Consider the following 14225-nt stretch of genomic DNA (forward strand, 5'->3'; position numbering starts at 1 on the left):
TTCCAGAACTGTGCTGGCTTTTTTAGATGTTTTTTAGCATAGTCCAGTCTAGCCTTTTTATTCTTGATGCTTATGAGTGGCTTGCACCGTGCAGTGAACCCTCTATTTACTTTCATGCAGTCTTCTCTTTATGGTAGATTTGGATATTGATACGCCGACCTCCTGGAGAGTGTTGTTCACTTGGTTGGCTGTTGTGAAGGGGTTTCTCTTCACCATGGAGATTATTCTGCGATCATCCACCACTGTTGTCTTCCGTGGGCGCCCAGGACTTTTTGCATTGATGAGTTCACCAGTGCTTTCTTTCTTTCTCAGGATGTACCAAATTGTAGATTTTGCCACTCCTAATATTGTAGCAATTTCTCGGGATGTTTTTTTTTTGTTTTCACAGCTTAAGGATGGCTTGTTTCACCTGCATGGAGAGCTCTTTTGACCGCATGTTTACTTCACAGCAAAATCTTCCAAATGCAAGCACCACACCTCAAATCAACTCCAGGCCTTTTATCTGTTTAATCGAGAATTACATAACGAAGGGATTGCCCACACCTTTCCATGAAACAGCTTTGGATTCAATTGTCCAATTAATTTTGGTCCCTTTAAAATCAGGGTGGCACATGTTAAGGAGCTGAAACTCCTAAGTCCTTCATCCAATTTTAATGTGTATACCCTCGAATGAAAGCTGAAAGTCTGAACTTCAACTGCATCTGAATTGTTTTGTTTAAAATTCATTGTGGTAATGTCTATAACCAAAATTAGAAAAATGTTGTCTCTGTCCAAATATATATGGACCTAACTGTAGCTTGTCTTGTAGGATACTTGCATATAGCTCAGCATAGATAACACCATCGATCTTGGTCAAGTATTCAATGCTTTTGGCTGTGAAACATCCCCATATCATCAGGCTTCCTCCACCGATCTTGAGAGTTCCTTCAATTTCTCAATCCGTTAGCCCCTTTTTCCCTTGTTTCTTCCAGACCGATTTGCACCAATCAAAGCTTAGTCTATTGACTTTCATTTCATTACTTCAAATCTATCTTCTACTATCCACTTTTTGTACTTTTTTGGAAACTCAAGCCGACGCTTGTTATAACGATATTGAAGTTCAGGTTTCTTCACATTTTTCGGGTCACCATTCCAAACTTGTGTATTGTGCTTCACATGGTGCTTGCATAGACCGCTGTGATCTCACTATTTCAAAGCATACAAGCCACCTCCACAACATTGTTTTATGCGTCAGAACTGATAAACCTTCTGCTGAGCCAACATTGTTACTCCAATATTTTGCCTAAACGTCCACTTATTTGCTTTTGAATAGATGGACGGACTTGATTTCGTATTCTTTCAACTGTCATGGCACTCACATGATGCAGTTTGGCAATTTTCTTGGATGAGAGACTGCTATCGATGAGCCGGATGATGCTGTTTCTGTTTTTTTGGTAAATCTTCATGGTTGCTCTTCGAAGAAGTGACCTTTCACTTGGGAATCAACTTATTCTGACACACTGAGCAATTACGGAATGTGAGAACAGGTTGTAATTTGTAGAATATAATAAGAAAAATATTTTTCCACCACCAGGAACCAAAGAGAAACAATGCATTGACATGACAAGAATCTCCACAACTAATCATATACTGAATAGCTGAAAGGCAAATTTATGTATGAGATAGCCAAGATGATTGTCTATAAAATGATGATGGGTTCACATTCCAAGCTGTAGTGGATGGTGAGATATGGAGCCTGAAAGTCAAAAGTTCAAAACATTGTTACTCTTTTGCTTGTCAGTATAGATGAATGACCACTGTAGGCAGTTACAAGAGGTCTACTAGTTTGTGACACATGTTTGGGGCAATAGAACGATACTTGTGCACAGAGCTCTACATAAATGAAACTTAAATGTAGGAGATCTGGGGTTAGCAAAATAAATTTACCCTGGGGACTAACACTGGAGAGGGAAAGGAATTCGGCACATCTGTCTGGTAAGGTCCATCTTTATTTTTAATCCATTAAAACACGAATGTCCATGGTAGCATTAAAAAAAAATGATGACATTCAGGCAGCCCTGTCTATGTACATCAGCGAATGTAATGTGTTTGAAAAGATAATCTACTTATTTATAGTAGGTTATCTATAAGCCGTACAAATACCCTATGTTATGCCTCTAACTATGCCATTGGACACCATCTGACCATGCAGCAATCTTATGTTACACACAAGAAAATCTCTGGCTTCAGTTAGGGCCCTGGGAGGTCTCCACTTTTTCTGGTAGCCTCCTGAAGGTTTCAGAAAAGTTGACAAGTTTGCTTTAAAATTTTAAGAATGTCAACAAGGGAGGAATCAGCAAACTATTTAAAAAGTATAGAGAATATTCTACCTTTAAGAACAGAAATAATTATGACATAACCGTAAGAGATAAGCCATATAAGTCGTATCCCTATTTTGGCTATTTCAGTCTCTGGCAGCATAATGGAGAACAATGCCATAATGTTCATAAGCTAGGTGCAATATTTTTACACAGAAATGTGAATACTTTATAATATGTAACTTGGTTAAAGCCCAAGGGTTGTCATAATTAAATATCATCTTGGCAGTCAAAAGAAATAAATTAAGAGTCTGCAATCTTCCCAAGACCATTCACTTAATCACTGCGGTTGGCTTTTTGGCCTGATACAAGCTTACTTGTAGGACATGCACAATGCTAAGAAATGGGAAATCTGGATCAATTTTCACCAGTGATAAATGTACAGACTGTATTTGCATAAAGCCACTGAGACCCTGTACAAACTTTACAAGCCACTTTGCATGTGAGTGGGAACATGGTATCAGGTTTATTGCTATTTTTGTTTTATTTCCCCAAGTGACGTCAAAGGAAAAATACTATAATTTTACTGTGCCAAAAAAAGTAAATAAAACTTTAAATTAATCACGTTAATAATAAAGCTTTATTTATTGGATATGTCAAAATCCAAATGTCAGTCCTTCCTACTTTCGGTCTGTAGGGTTCACATCCGCTGTTAATTCAGATAATCAATAGAAACACTTAAACATAAAACACATATGAAAATGGAACCAGCATTTGAGAATTCTCTGCTATTTCAAATCTATCTAACAGCCACCTTACAATATAGATATTATATGGTGGCTGTTAGACACATAGGGGATTGGAATGCTTTAGTACATATAGGACTAAAAGGTTTAATCATCCATAAAACATTGATTATGACCAGCTGAAGAGTTGGGAGAGATATCTGCTCACCATATCTCCAACCATAGGTGTGGATCACTTTGTAAAATGAGGCGTTTGTCTCACACAAATCAGTGTGTGTGGAGGTTGCAGACCTCCTGGATTGTGTGGCTTTGCTAAAAGACTCAAGAAGCTGGACTCTGTGCCAAGTGGGCAAACCAGCACTATTGCGTGGATTTTTTACTTTATGTTTCACGTTGTGCCATACAAAAGCTGTATCTTAGTTTCCTGTGATGTGGTTAATGAGGACTGTAATAAACGAGCAGGACTTTTTAATAAAAACAGTTCTTGTGATAACTCATATCACGACCAAGGGAGTAGCATTGTTACATTTGGTGTTAGAAGTGCGGGCAGTGTTCCCAGGGAACACATGTGACTGCAACAGAAGTACTGCATGTTGTGGGTCAGAGGTCAGCTTCCATGTGGAGCACAGGCCTGGAAAACTACGCGGTAACACAGATGCCCTGTCTGGACTTCCCTATTTAGTGACTGAAAGTGCCAAAACCCCCGGCTTTGGACAGAGGGAGGAGATATGTGAGAAGGCACTGGTAAAATAGTGAAGGCGAGATGTATGTCACTGAGGATGTTAGCCTCATCAATATGAACCTGGTAAAATGCTCCAGCACACTATGTGCTGAGAGGGGTTCATCAGCCATATTAAGGACTGGGTCTTGTGGACAGTGAAGAGTGGGTGGGAGGCTGTTCACCATATCTCCACCCCAGGATGTGGTCCAGATGGTAAATGTGGAGCCTTTAGACTCATTCAGAGTTCGGTGTGTCTGGAGATAAGATCTCCAGAGCTGTGCCCGTGTTAGGGAAAACAAACATGGTTGAATTCTCTTTGAGGGCGAAAACCCCACAGTCACACAGACTGTACTGTTTGCTATTTTGTGTTTCCCGTTATGCCAGAAGGGCTGCATTTGGTAATCTAATTTCACACTGGTTTATGCAGTATGTTTTTAATAAGTCAGTTCAAACTTTAAATGGAAAGTGTTCCTGTGACTACCTCTTTGAGCAATATATATATTGGAGGGGATTTCATATAATCAAATGTGGGAAACCTTTCCTTTAGCGAGCCTTTGTAAAAGGATTTTCTACTTCTTTTTAATTTCATCAAGATTTAGTAGGAAATATATGGTACTTACTAGAGATCAGCAAACCTGAACTGTAAGGGTGGGGATTTGTACAGGACGCCTAGTGTCTGGTGCTGAATTCTGAACACGGACTTCTCCCACAAGTCCATTTTAGTGTTGAGAGAGATTCTATGGCAGTACTCTGCTTCACTTGACAGCTTTCTAGCCCTTATTAGAACCATTTTGCAGTAACAAAGTTCAGGTCCCCATTGATTTCTATGGGGCTCGGGTTCAAGTTCGGGTAGAGTTCTGGTACCCAAACCGAACTTTGAACCAAGAACTAAAGTTCGAACATCCACGGGTCCACTCATCCCTTGTCCTTACGCTTAGTCAACTGAGCATTTATCCTATTTCAATAGATTGAATTCAAAATGAGTGAGTGGACTCTCGAAATGAGCAACTCCAAAGATAAGATCCTTGCCTCGAGGACTAAACATGACCCTGAGTTACATGGTTAAACATACATTTGAATGGTGAAATATGTGGAAATATGTAGAGATGCCTATATTGTCCCCCAAAATAGCAAATCACTGGGGGTTCAGCAAAGGTAACCATGAAGATCAGGTAAAGTACATCTATACAATAAATGGATTGTTTAAATGAGCCATTGCAATACATATTGTTATACACCTAATGCAGCCACTGTGGGACTGAGGGGAAAAGTCCATGCTGCCATTCCCAGAACATTTTCACAATTGGTTCCCTCTCCTTTGCTGTATATGCGTCCATGCTTCTCACCTGCAAAGAACATCAAGTATAACATTTACTATGAATTTCTTCCCTTACCTCAGCACTTTTTCTTACTTTCTGAATCATATTCTGGCTAATATTCAACAAGATCATGGTAAAATTCTATATTTCCTTCTGCAAGCAACCTCTTTTCATCAATATGACCTGTCCCTTAATAAAGAAGATTCTACTGCATTGATTACGCAGTACTAGTATGACAGGCTAGCTAATATGCAATGCAGGACACAGTTCCCGTTTACATTTTTTTTGGAAAGGTTTTTAATGACTAGTGATTGGCCAGGAATCTGGTTTATTTTTAGAATTCTCTAACAGCAGGTATAAATCACCTCACTAGATGCATTGTGGATTCCGAGTCTGTGGGAAATGAGACATTATCTCATAGACAATGCTTCACCATTTTATGAGCTCATAAGATTTAAAAAGCTATTCTTCCACTACTGGAAAATCCTTAATTAATAGCCTTTGGGTGCCGCATAACATAATGGAAACAAGGCTCAGTGCCTCAAATATGTACCCAAACATAGGAACTGGGTTGTAGATAAATTGCAGCAGGTGCTCTTACTGATGAGTCAAAATGTGAAATATTTGGTGCTGCAAAAGGCAGTTTGCTCGCCAAAGGACTGGAGAGTGGAACAACAAGGATCGTACTCAAAGAATGGTAATAAATGGTTGCACATCCAATTCGATATGTGTTTCAAGTGGGGTACCACAAGGCTCTGTCCTGGCCCCAGTGTTGTCCAACATTTTTATAAATTATCTAGATAAGGGAACTAAAGGTAAACTAATCAAATATGCAGGCAATGCAAAGCTAAGAGGGATAGCTAAAGGTACCGTTACACTAAACGACTTACCAACGATCACGACCAGCGATACGACCTGGCCGTGATCGTTGGTAAGTCGTTGTGTGGTCGCTGGGGAGCTGTCACACAGACAGCTCTCTCCAGCGACCAACGATCCGGGGAACGACTTCGGCATCGTTGAAACTGTCTTCAACGATGCCGAAGTCCACGGGTAACCAGGGTAAATATCGGGTTACTAAGTGCAGGGCCGTGCTTAGTAACCTGATATTTATCCTGGTTACCATTGTAAAAGTAAAAAAAAAAAACAGTACATACTCACATTCCGATGTCTGTCATGTCCCCCGCCGTCAGCTTCCCGCACTGACTGTGTCAGCACCGGCCGTAAAGCAGAGCACAGCGGTGACGTCACCGCTGTGCTCTGCTTTACAGCCGGCGCTGACAGTCAGTGCAGGAAAGCTGACGGCGGGGGACGTGACAGACATCGGAATGTGAGTATGTACTGTTTTTTTTTTTTCACTTTTACAATGGTAACCAGGGTAAATATCGGGTTACTAAGCGCGGCCCTGCGCTTAGTAACCCGATATTTGCCCTGGTTACAAGTGAACACATCGCTGGATCGGTGTCACACACGCCGATCCAGCGATGACAGCGAGTGATCAGCGACCAAAAAAAGGTCCTGATCATTTCCCAGCGACCAACGATCTCCCAGCAGGGGCCTGATCGTTGGTCGCTGTCACACATAACGAGATCGTTAGCGGGATCGTTGCTACGTCACAAAAAGCGTTACGTTGCAACGAGATCGTTAACGATCTCGTTATGTGTGAAGGTACCTTAAGAGGGATAGCTAACACTAGAGAACATGGACAAAACAGAATTCATCATCTTTCCCCCATCTCACTCTACCCCTCCACCAGACCTATCCATCAATGTCAATGGCTGCTCACTATCCCCAGTCCCACACGCCCGGTGCCTCGGGGTGATCCTCGACTCTGCCCTCTCTTTCAAGCCACATATCCAAGCCCTTGCCTCCTCCTGTCGTCTCAAACTCAAAAATATTTCCCGGATCCGTGCTTTCCTTGACCGCAACACTGCAAAAACGCTAGTGCATGCCCTTATCATCTCCCGCCTCGACTACTGCAACCTCCTACTCTCTGGACTCCCCTCTAGCACTCTGGCACCACTCCAATCCATCCTACACTCTGCTGCCCGACTAATCCACCTGTCCCCCCGCTATTCCCCAGCCTCTCCCCTGTGTCAAGCCCTTCACTGGCTTCCTATCGCCCAGAGACTCCAGTTCAAAACCCTCACACTGACATACAAAGCCATCCACAACCTGTCTCCTCCATACATCTGTGACATGGTCTCCCGGTACCTACCTACACGCGACCTCCGATCCTCCCAAGACCTCCTTCTCTACTCCCCTCTCATCTCTTCTTCCCATAACCGCATCCAAAACTTCTCCCGTGCTTCCCCCATACTCTGGAACTCTCTACCCCAACACATCAGACTTGCGCCTACCATAGAAACCTTCAAAAAGAACCTGAAGACTCATCTCTTCCGACAAGCCTACAGCCTGCAGTGATCCTCAACCTACTGAACAGCCGCACAGCCAGCTATTCCCTCTCCTAGTGTATCCTCACCCACCCCCTGCAGACTGTGAGCCCTCGCGGGCAGGGTCCTCCCTCCTTATGTACTCGTGTGCCTTGTTATCTGCTCATGTTTAATGTATTTGTCTATATTTGCCCCGTATTCACATGTAAAGCGCCATGGAATAAATGGCGCTATAAAAATGTATAAAAATAATAGAAGACAAACAGGATTCAGTAGGATTTAGATAAGCTTGAACAATGGACAGTGACTAATAGAATGGTATTTAACTGGGCGAAATGCAAGATTTTACATCTGGGCAAGAAAAACAAAAATTACATCTATAGAATGGGAGGAATAGAATTAAGCAACAGCATGTGTGAAAAAGACTTGGGTATACTAAAGGCCCCTTCACATTAAGTGACGCTGCAGCGATACCGACAACGATCCGGATCGCTGCAGCGTCGCTGTTTGGTCGCTGGAGAGCTGTCACACAGACCGCTCTCCAGCGACCAACGATGCCGGTAACCAGGGTAAACATCGGGTAACTAAGCGCAGGGCCGCGCTTAGTAACCCGATGTTTACCCTGGTTACCATCCTAAAAGTAAAAAAAACAAACAGTACATACTTACCTACCGCTGTCTGTCCTCCAGCGCTGTGCTCTGCACTCCTCCTGTACTGTCTGTGTGAGCACAGCGGCCGGAAAGCAGAGCGGTGACGTCACCGCTCTGTTTTCCGGCTGACCGACGCTCACAGCCAGTACAGGAGGAGTGCAGAGCACAGCGCTGGAGGACAGACAGCGTTAGGTAAGTATGTACTGTTTGTTTTTTTTACTTTTAGGATGGTAACCAGGGTAAACATCGGGTTACTAAGCGCGGCCCTGCGCTTAGTTACCCGATGTTTACCCTGGTTACCAGTGAAGACATCGCTGGATCGGTGTCACACACGCCGATCCAGCGATGTCCACGGGAGATCCAGCGACGAAATAAAGTTCTGGACTTTCTTCAGCGACCAACGATCTCCCAGCAGGGGCCTGATCGTTGGTCGCTGTCACACATAACGATTTTATTAACGATATCGTTGCTACGTCACAAAAAGCAACGATATCGTTAACAATATCGTTATGTGTGAAGGTACCTTAAGAGATCACAGACTGCACATGAGTCAACAGTGTGAGGCAGCAGCAAAAAAGGCAGTTCTAGGATGTATTAAGTGAAGCATAGAGTCTAAATCACATGAAGAAATTTTCCCTCTCCACTCCTCCTTAGTCAGGCCTCATAAGGAATACTGTGTCCAGTTCTGGGCACCACATTTTAAAAAAAGACATTGAAAAACTGGAGCAAGTTCAGAGAAAAGCTACGATGATGGTGAGTGGACTGCAAAGTATGCCCTACAAGGAACGGTTAAAGGATCTGGGAATGTTTACCTTGCAAAAAAAGAAGGTTAAGAGGATACTTAATAGCTGTCTACAAATATCTTAAGGGATGTCATAGTGTAGAGGGATCATCCTTATTCTCATTTGCCCATGGAAACAATGGAATTTTACTGAAAGGGAGAAGATACAGATTAGATATTAGAAAAAAACAACTTTTTGACAGTGCGGGTGATCAATGAGTGGAACAGGCTGCCATGAGAGGTGGTTAGTTCTTCTTCAATGGAAGTCTTCAAACAGAGGCTCGGCAGACATCTATCTGAGATGGTTTAGTGAATAATGAGCTACATTGAGCAGGGTGTTGGATATGACGACCCTGGAGGTCCCTTCCAACTCTATGATTCTATAAACAATAAGTGTCCACAGGCAACAGTGAAGCATGGTGGAACCACCTGTAAGTTTGGGGCGGCATTTCAGCAAATGTAGTTAGGAATTTGGACAAGAATAATGGTGTCCTAAATGCTGAAAAATAGAAGCAGATACTTTTTCATCATGCAATACCATCATGGACATGTCTGATTAGTTCCAAATTTAATACTACAGCTCTACAATGATTTCAAACATACAGCCACTGTTATTAAGAATATAAAAAAATTAGGATAGAAATGTTACTTCGCCCACTGCCCCAGACCAATGATCCGGTAACAGTATTGACATTTGACAAAGGTATATTCCAAACAGCGCACAGAAATGAGGGGGGGGGGGGGGAGAAAGGGAGTGGATAACAAAAAAAAGCGTTGAGCGCTGTTTGGAATATACCTTTGTCTTTTTTTCTACTTTATCTGACAGCAGGTAGTTACTGTCACCCAAACTTAGCAGCTAGAAACCCAGGAGTTCGTCAAAGCACCAGTGGGCTTTATATTTATTTTTAGTATTGACATTTTGCAGCAATGTTCTTGTGGATGTACCTTATGTTCAGGGGCCGGGCCAGGGTGGCACTTTCCCCAGGGCTGGTCTTTTAGTATGCATTTGAGGGCGCACTTCCAAGTTATTCACAATTATTGAACCACACACTGTGCGCATCTGTTAAGGAGAGAGAAATGACTACTCTCTCACTGCCCAATGAGGAGAACTGCCTTTGAGGAGATATGAGCAGGATAAGGAGCAATATACAGGTAGAAAATCGCTGTTGTGCCACTTTTGGACTGAAAGTGTGGACACAGCCAGCAGTGATGTTCTGTATCTTGAAGGGTGCATGTAATAGGTGTAGATGGGAGTGCACTGCACACAGGATAACTAATCAGCAGGACGCCAAAGGCTGCAAACAATACTGCTGCTGCATAAGTGTATCTAGGTTTTCAGGCACCAGGGGCAAGAATTCAGTTTGGTTTGAGTAGTCGTCGTGTGACTACTCATTCATATGGGATTTGCTTACTTACAGTCATGTGCCAATGAGCTGCTTTTCCTATTTATCTGAATGTTCACTGAAAAACTGGGAGAAGCAAAAAGAAAAGCAAGTGACCATAAGTATGAAAATTGCATATGAGTGAAGTGAGGATACTACACACTGTTAGGATTGGCATGCTACAGGGCTTAATTTTATAATTAAATGGCTTGTCCAGTTTTGTGATGAAAGTGTACTGTCACTTTCGGTGACTGCAGCCTTCTGAGTTCTCATAGTGCGTGCACTGCGCACTTTTAGGATTCTCCCATGATGGCAGCAAGAGTTGATGGTCATGTGAGTTCAAGTATGTGATTTGCAAACTTCAGGCCATATTCTGACTAGATGTGTCCAGCTTCGCTCAGTTCACACATCAAGTCAGCAGGTGACACCTCACTCTCACCGTGGGCACCAGAGAATCTTGACAGTGTGCTCTGTGAGAATTCAGAAGTCTGCTGTCACATACAGTAACTGCAGATTTTCATCACAAACTTGGACAACCCCTTTAATGCTCCTAACACAAATAAAAACATAAGCACCCTTAACTTGTCAGCTGACACAACACTTTACTAACATAAGCATGTAACACATAATTTTACAAGTTAGGGATTATTACATGTGTGCAGGATCAGAACCAACAGCAGCACAAGAATATATCGCCAGAACCACCATCAGTACAGAAATACATCAGTAGAACCCCCATCAGTACAGAAACACAGCATTACAACCTTCATCAGTGCAGAAATACATTACCAGAACCACCAGCAGTACAGAAACACATCACCAGAATCACCATCAGTATAGAAATACATCACCAGAACCACCAACAGTACATGAATACATCACTAGGACCACCATTAGTACATGAATACATCATCAGGACCACAATTAGTACATGTATTCAGTACCAGAATCACCATCAGTACAGACATACATCAACAGAACCATCATCATTAAATTAATAAATCACCCGAACCATGAATAGTACATGAATACATCACCAGAACCACCAACAGTTCAAGGTACATCAATTGTAATGTCAGGTCAGACTCATACACATTTGTGTCCCTTGAACCTACAAATCTCTGTATGTCCTTAACCCCTTAACGATTGCCGATATGCCTTTTAACGGCGGCAGTTAAGGTTACTTAAACCACAGCGCCGTTAATTAACGGCGCTGTGGAAAACGTGTATAGCGTCCCCCAGAGAACATGATTCGCGTCAGTTTTTACCGACCCCCGAGTTGCGAATGCCGGTAAATAACCGTTTACCGGCAGCCGCAAAAAAAACAAAACATGATTTCCCATTTAACCCTCCGTCACATACAATATTCGGACTAACGAGTTCACATACAATGTGCCTGTCAGGCGCCTGCTGGAAAAATACCTATAATATCTAATGTTTGCAATTTCAGTGCTCTAAAAGTGATCAGTGACCTTCATAGGGATGTAATAAAAGAGACTACACATAATCAGTTGCAAAAAAAAAAACATTTACTTAACATAACACTAATAACTATGAAATACAAACTTTTCAAAACTCCCGCCAAATAGTCCCCAGTTCGACTCTCTCAAAAAAATGTACAAAGAAAATTTTTGAACACAAACTTAATTTTAAGGTACCTTAAGTACTAATAAAATCATATTCAATCAGAAGTAGATGCTGAGGTTTCCCCAGAAAAGTCACACTTGCAGAGAAAATAGCAAGAATTACACACCATTTTTGCATGTGTCAGGCAAATTGCTTTATGACATTTGAGACATTCATAATTTGAAAGCCTTCTGGTTCCACTTTCCGTTTGGCAGGTGGTGCATCTTTTTTTTTTGTGAGGTGGTGCAGATGGTGACTTTTCACCATCATCTTCTGGGCGGAACCTTTTGAGCTGAACTTGAAGGTGAGAGGGGATACCGATTGTTTTCACGCTTCTCCTGCGTAGCTCTCCAAGTACTAGTTCATGGGCCAATTTTTTCAGATACAATCGTCTACGGAGTGGTTCAAGCTTGTTTTCAAGATAAATTACTTGTGAATTTATACCACCCAAATTCAACATAGCAAAAAATATGACCATTGGCCAGCGTTTGATGTTTCTGCTGATGTTGAAAGTGGAGCACATCTGATCTGCTGTATCCACACCCCCTTTGGTGGCATTGTAAAATGTAATTATCTCCGGGTTTTTTTCTGCCCCAGTCCCAGGATCGATGGCAGCATCATCATGAAGTGTTGATAGAAGAAGTACGATTTTTTTGGCATGTGGTACATAGGAAACTAAAGCCTTTCCATTATGGAATGCAAACATACTGCTGTATTGTTGTCTCTCTTTCACACTTACAAACTGTGGCGGCAATTCCCTTTTGTTTTTTCTTACAGTTCCCACATATGACAGCTTCTGAATTTTCAGATAATCAATCAGATCACAACTTGTAAACCAATTGTCAGCTGTAATATTGCGACCCGATCCAAATAAGGGTTCAGCCAGTCTTTTTACAACATCAATGGGTTTGTTGCTCACACAGTAAGGACCTTCTGGTTGTTTTCCTGCATAAACTTCCAGGTTGTAAGTGTAGGTCTTACTGGCATCAACAAGGGCATAAATTTTTATTCCATATTTGTTTGGCTTTGATGGAATATATTGACGAAAGGCACATCTACCACGAAAACCAGGGAGCATTTCGTCAATAGTGAGATTCTCTCCAGGGTAATAACTTTGTTTACAGTTTACAACAAATCTTTGAAATATATCACGAATTGGAGCAAGTCGGTCATGTGTTTTGCGTTCGGTTCGGGTAGTTCTGTCGTCAAACCGAAGGCAACGAATTAGAATCTTGAATCTGTTTATGGACATAACAAGGCTAAATTTTTCAACTCCATCCCCATCTTTACCCCAAAGTTCCTCCAAACTTTGTCTATTTGCCCTATAAGCTCCTGCAAGGTACAGTAATCCAAAAAAAGCACGCAGTTCTATTTCATCTGTGGGCTTGATGGTTCTGTTGCAGATATACTTGTCCTTTATAATGTCTATATATTGGTTGGTATATGTGACAATAGAGTCCAGAATGTCATCTGTAAATATACTGTTCCAGCATTCAACTGCAGTTTTTGCATTACGTGCAGTTCCTATTACTGCAGGAAGGTGAGTAATAATGTTTAAAGGTTCCCTACGTTTTTTCTGGAATGGCTTCTTGTTCCATTTAGTATTTTTATCTTTTCCAATATAATATGATCCAACTTCTTCATCCTCACCACTGTCACCATCTTGCTCTGTTTCAGAATCCAGGACACATTCTTCCACCTCATCATGAGAATCAATCTCACTTTCCTCTCCTAAATCCTCATTCAGTGTGAGGTCTCTATCATCTAACAGCATGTTTGTTACTTCCTCAACATCAAGTTGTTTGGATAAATTGTACATTTTCCTCTCCATTTCAGCAGATAATCTGAAGCAAGAGAAGGAATATGTTAGGGAACTACTGTATATGCCTGAGCAGCACACTTTCTTTTATAAAATCTCCCTTATTTCTATGAAATATCCTCACATTTTGTGCTATACATTCATAAAACAAGCTAAATAAACTATTGTGATGAATAAAAACATAAAATACCAACCTTACTGAATGTGACGTATTCACATACAATGAGCCTGAGAGATCTGTGCAGCTATATCCTCTCCCCTGAAGCTCTGAAATCCAACTGTGACATCAGGTTTCACAGACCTTCAAGAGACAGGAGACTACCTGGAGGGAGGGGGTTTCCTCACAATCTGGTGAGGAAGGAGAAATTAAAGTAAAAGAGAAGCGCCTGTCAGATCAGTTGTATGTGACGGAGGGTTAATTTCTCTGTCCTTCGATGTGATTGCACATCAGAGGACAGAGAAATGGGGTCCCCGATAGCCCCCCGATACTCACC

General features: G+C 41.8%; 1 protein-coding gene across 4 annotated transcripts in view; it reads right to left on the reverse strand.

Annotated features, from left to right (window-relative positions):
- The window catches only part of P2RX5 (purinergic receptor P2X 5), a 105619-nt gene that overhangs the window by 49007 nt on the left and 42387 nt on the right, over window positions 1-14225 (reverse strand). The gene's annotated exons all lie outside the window — the stretch shown is intronic.

The sequence above is a fragment of the Ranitomeya imitator genome, chromosome 3, assembly GCF_032444005.1.
Source record: "Ranitomeya imitator isolate aRanImi1 chromosome 3, aRanImi1.pri, whole genome shotgun sequence".
Lineage (NCBI taxonomy): Eukaryota > Metazoa > Chordata > Amphibia > Anura > Dendrobatidae > Ranitomeya > Ranitomeya imitator.